The sequence below is a fragment of the Mustela nigripes genome, chromosome 4, assembly GCF_022355385.1.
Source record: "Mustela nigripes isolate SB6536 chromosome 4, MUSNIG.SB6536, whole genome shotgun sequence".
Classification (NCBI taxonomy): domain Eukaryota; kingdom Metazoa; phylum Chordata; class Mammalia; order Carnivora; family Mustelidae; genus Mustela; species Mustela nigripes.
Window position 1 is genome coordinate 95590828 of NC_081560.1, and position 6000 is coordinate 95596827.

The following is a 6000-nucleotide window of genomic DNA, read 5'->3' on the forward strand; positions in this document are numbered from 1 at the left end:
TCCCTTGCTCCCCACATCCAGGCCTCACCCGGGAAGCTCCTGAGGTTTGAACCAGCCAGGAGACAAAGGAAAGGGGAAGCAGGTGTTCATGGATAAATCCCAGTTGGCCAGTGACCTCTGGGGGAGGGGTAGCACCTATATCACACATTCAGGGACCACTGGGTGACTGGGGGCCTATGGGGATGGGGAAGCACCCTGAAAATGGTGGGTGGTTTGATGCACCAGTTGGAGGAACTGTGCCCCGAGGCAGAGAGGTGAGGTACAGGACTGCGTGGTGGGCTGGCCATCCATGCCAAGCTAGAGGCTCAAGTTTAAAAGTTAGAAGAGCTGAGCCGTCAAAGAGGATGCAATCTTGCCATTTGCAAGAACATGGATGGAGCTAGAGTAATGTCCTAGAGGAAAGAAGTCAGTCAGAGAAAGACACACACCCTACGATTTCATTCGTATGTGGAATTTAAGGAACAAAACAGATGAACACAGGGGAAGGAAAGGAAAAATAAATTAAGATAAAAACAGAAAGAGAAGCAAATCTCTAGAGACTCCTAACTCCAGGGAACAAACAGAGTTGCCAGAGGGGAGGGCGGTGGGAAGGACAGGGTGATGGGCATGAAGGTGGGCTCCTGACGTAATGAGCACTGGGTGTTATAGAAGAGGAATCACTACATCCTATGCAGGCGCTAACACACCATATGTTAACTAACCTGAACTTAAATAATAAGAAAGAAAGAAAGTCAGAAGCACTGAGATTAAGGGAAGATGTGGGACAGGAGGGTTCCCTCACTCCCCTGGCGTCAGGGCTAGCAGAGAAGGCGAGGAGAGGGGAGGGTACCATTCTGCAAAGCCAGGAGGTCACAAGCTCCCATGGATTGGGGCATGCTACACAGGATTAGATGCGAAGAGATGGAATCACAGAGAAATGGGGAAGGGAATGCTGTTCTGGTGATTGACAAAGTGACAGAGGAGTGCCCCAGGTGGTCTCATCTCTAATAAGCACAAAGGGAAATTTTAAATAGTAATTGCCTGAAGTGTCTTAGAATAGAGAAACAGGAGCCCAAATCCCCTAGGAGAAAGCTTACTTGCTTTCTGTCTCTTCGCTTATAAATCTTCTATCCTTGGAATGTAAACACCACAGGAGCTAAAACTCATCCCAGGGTGGCCTGAGTCAGAAAGAGGAAAAAAAAAAAAATGGCAGAGTGGCGTGGGCGGGGGGGTGCTTTTTAAAATATGGACTGCTGGGGATTCCCCAGAATCCATCCATGCTCTCTAAGATCGCCGGTCCAGGGCAAATACAAATGCTGAAATTCTTCTCCACAAGTGTTAGTAAAAGCTGTAGCCTCGTGAGTGGGTCACCTTGACTCATTCTATCTGCCAGAGACACAGTCTGGATTGAGCTGTATTCATAAACCAGTGAGTTTCACAGCCTCGTAGTGATTCATAGTTAGAATTTTGGAATGAAATCTACAGGGTGTCTATCTGTGTCTGTGTGTGTGTTTAGGTATGTCTTTGTATATATGTTATGTATAGTGATGTTTTTCTACCTCTGGAGGCTGTTTCAGAATGAATATGTAAAAAAGATCTCTTTAATGGGCTTAAAGAGAAGTAAGTTTTTTTTTTTTTTAAAGATTTTATTTATTTATTTGAGAGAGAGACAGTAAGAGAGAGCATGAGCGAGGAGAAGGTCAGATGGAGAAGCAGACTCCCTGTGGAGTTGGGAGCCCTATGCGGGACTTGATCCTGGAACCTCCGGATCATGACCTGAGCCGAAGGCAGTCATCCAACCAACTGAGCCACCCAGGCGTCCCAAGAGAAGTAAGTTTTAATATCAGTAGTATACTTATGTAAAATGAAAACAATTATCTTTCTTCTGCTAAAAGGATAAAGTTTGGGGTGTCTGGTGGCTCAGTGGGTTAAGCCTTTGCCTTCGACTAAGTCATTATCTCAGGGACCTGGTATCAAGCCCCATATATAATTATGACTCTCTGCTCAGCAGGGAGCCTATTTCCCCCTCTCTCTGCCTACTTGTGATGTCTGTCTGTCAAAGAAATAAATAAAATCTTAAAAAATAAATAAATAAAAGGACAAAGTTTCCTTGGACTGTTGGTATCTTCTTGATAAGACTGAAAGGGTTTTTCTTTACCTTTTAAGTAATTGCTTAGAAAACAGAGATCCTGTCTTTTATCAAAATCATTTCCTGTGCTACATGTTGCCTTCATCAGATCTTTGATCACTTATGAAAGCCAAGTCTCTAGAAAGAGAGCCAAGTTTTTTTAATCAGGAAGCAGCTTTCTGCATTTGCCTGGAGATAGTTTATGATCTTTCTGGTTAAAGAGAAAGTTTAGTACTTTCATAAAAATCTGTGATCTTATTTAGTCAACTTTGATATTTTTGATTATGCTTCTGTAAACAATCAAACTCTAGATAAGTCTTTCCAACCTTTGAACTATGCTGTGATTTTCCTGGAACTTCTCAAAGGGCTGTTCTCCCTCCCTATGAAAGGAACATGTGACACTATCAGGCTTATTTGGTATGCTGTCACAAGCAGCACTCTCGAAGGAGAAGTGATGTGCGACTCTCTTGAGCATGTATATTGGTATGGAAGTTATTAATATATGTGTTCCAGGAACTGTACAAAATTCCTAAGAATCTGACATGCCCTGATGTAATGTTATCAATCATAACTCTAATTACTATTTTTAAAAGGGTGTATAGAAATAACCAAACCCCCTTGTCAATTGCATTATAACAGACTCCCATCAGCTCTTCAACAATGATCTTTTGTCAGTTACAGATAGTTATTGTTTTGCTCTGATGCTTTTCCAAAAGTGCTCCTGCAAAATTGTTTCATCTTCAAGGAGATTCATGAAAAATACTCTAATGGGTTTTTAAAATTTTTCTGTTTTTTATTTTTGCTTCTTCTTAATCTTCTTCTTCTTTTTTTTTTTTTTAAACAAACGCTTGTGTCAAAGGCTGACTTTGAATAGACCCTGGGGAGGAAGCTGCTCTGCTACCTACAGAATGCCAACCCAGAAGCAGGTCCTTTAAGAACGGTTTAGCACCAGGCTCCCCACAAATGTGCCTCGCGTAACCAGAATCACATCAATTCCCTTCGTGCAGGAGGGGCAACTGTGAGCCATTCATGAGAACCTCAAGGCCACCGGCATAGTTGTCCCATGATAGCCCAGCACCTGTTCCTGCTCTCTTTCCCTACAGCAGTAAAACGGGCCGTTTACATGTGCTGCTATAATTTTAACGTGTGTAGACTTGACTCTGATGTGGAACCCCCCATAGGCTATGCTTATGCATCTCTGAGGGAGAAGATGGGCAGTGAGCTTACAAAATATTGAAGACAACACACCACCATAAGGTTTTGGGGAGTCCTATGTTTGGGTAAGACGTGCCTGTCCCAGAAGCAGGCATGGACAAAGTACAAACCTATTCAATCCCTAAGACTATGAAAGAGGGGAGAGCTTTTATGGAGATTTGGGAGTTCTGGAGGACTTCTATTCTGTGCCTGGCACAGTCCTTCCCTCCATTACACCACCTGGTCAAGAAAGGGCACATGTGAGGCTGGGGATCAGAGTGGTAAGCAGACCTTGAGAAGACAGAAACACTATTGCAGAACCTGGACTGGATCCTGGCGGAAGAACCAAGCAGCACTCGGAGACTTTGGAGGATCCGAGGTTTATTTAACACTGGCGGGTTCAGACGAGGTTGTTCTCCAAAGGTCTGAGCTGAGCACAAGCAGGGAGGGGGATTTGTACCCTTCTACTTCTGCATACTTGGTATTTTTGATGCATGGAAAATGGGGTAGGAAGGAACCCAGAAAGGCTTTGAGACAGGGACTGGAATTCCCTTGCTGGTCTGGTTGGCCATCTTAGAGTGCAGTTTTCCCCTATCATTCCCCCCTTTGATGTCCCTTTAATCACCTAGTGTAGAGGCCATCATTATCATCTATTACCATGGCCCTGCAAAGCTGGTATTTGGGCAGTGTCTCGCCTGGTAATTATGTTTTCCAGGAAATTAGCAATCCATCTTCAGTTTCCTAAGGCTGCCCAATAAGCAATAACAATAACAGGTTTCTCGAGAAAGTCTAGTCAGAAGGGGGGGCAATGTAAAGTCTAACTCCAGAGGTGAGGGTGTCAGTGTCACAGCGATAATAGCCAGGGACCCACCGACTGATGGAGTCTCACCGAAGGTGGAGCCAGAGCAGGTCCATAGGATCTGGTTGGGCTTTCCATGGTGTGATTCATCTAACTGGTGAGGGCCTTCTTTACTCTATAGCAGTGGACCGTTTGGTGACACCTAAGACCCTGCAGGTGGTTAGAACAACAGTGTGGGGCCCTGTCCACCATGGTTTGAGGAAGAGTCCTTTCTAAAACTTCTCAGGAGATGCGTCTTTGAGTTTTTCCCAGGGCTTGGAGGTGTCGGGACACTTCTAAGTTTCCAGTCTGTTTGAGGTCTCCTCTAAGCCTACTTACCACAGGGGGTGGCTTGCCATAGAGCCTTGGAGGTGAATTATAGCTGCAGCAAACTCTTAAATCCAGTTGGCTAGAACAAACAGTACCAATGACCTCCAACAGTTATGCTCTACAGAAGTGTGACGTTCAGGTCCAGGCATGAGGGTAGCTGGATTTTAAAGTCTGACAGGTTTTAGGTATTATTTTAGGCATCTCTGTCAGTATATCCTGGTACTTAATAAGTTGGCCTCCATCATCCATCAGCAGCCTTTGGTTTCTAAGACACTTTGGACCTGATGTGAAGTCATTACAGTCAGGGGCTGTCCCATAAGGAGCTTTGAGGTTCTTTTAACCAGGGGCACATCCTTTGTTTGTAATTGTACCTCAATAGAGGTGGCTTCTAAGATAAATATGACTAAGGGATGAAACCTTTAATAAGCCCTTTTTGAGTGGTCCAGCCTTAACAATATCCTAATTACAAAAGATCACTGGTGAGCGGGAGAATCTTTTTCAAGAGATAAGGGAGTCCCACATCCATTATCCAATCCAATCATAAAGAAAGTGGGGTTCTCTATTATTTCCACAAATCCACGGTTAATCCTGTGGAGTGGGGTATGCTGGCTTTTAAGCAATTTCATTATCCCAGCCACACACAAGGTGATAGTTAAGTTATACAATTGTTGGGAATCAATACCATTTTCTAGTTGTTTAATCATGTGCCATGTGGTCTTGTTATTATCCTCATAGAATAAAAAGCAAGAAGATGGTCTAAATGAGCTATTGTGTAACTTCTGTGCAGTTTACCTCAAGTTGTCTAGCTTAGGTAAACAACAAACATTTAAAGACAATTAAATCTAGAATTTCACATTCACAAAGTTGTGTTATTGAAACATAATTTTTCTCTCTAAAATAACCTTCATTTCCAGAGGTGGCCAAATCAGGACTAAATTATCTGAAAAACAAGTCCAGTTTTAACAAACAGCATAATTATTTACATAAGCTCAGCAAGAATGATTGATCATATAGATCTTTTAGAATCTGCTTTGCTGGAACTTCTTATAAGGAATCTCTAGGTTGAACTTTAGCAGCCTCTCCAGGCCAGAAGTCAAGCCAAGTACTTGCCATCAGACTCACGTCTCTGGTGGTCTTTTAAGGTGGGGGTAATATTCAATTGGCATTTCAATGCCTGCAATACCTGGAGATTGGGTGAATTCCTCTTCATGAGTTCCCCAAAGTATCCTGAGGTTCTTTCACATGCCAGGAAGCACCTTTACTTACCTGGTGAGGCTGCTGGGAACTCTGTAAGCAAGGTATCAGGCCAACAGTTCCAAGGGGCTTTGTGGCTCCAGGTTTCATGAAGTCAGCCTTAGTTCCTTTAAGCTTTCGGGTCATATCTGAGTCTATGCATGTCTTTCTCAAATATGACATTCCAGTCAAAGCCTTGGTAAAATAACCAGTATTTCCAATAGTGTCTTGTTACAAGGAGAACGGATTCTTACTGAGATTATGCAAAGGACTGATTGCCATGGAAGAAAGCTTACTG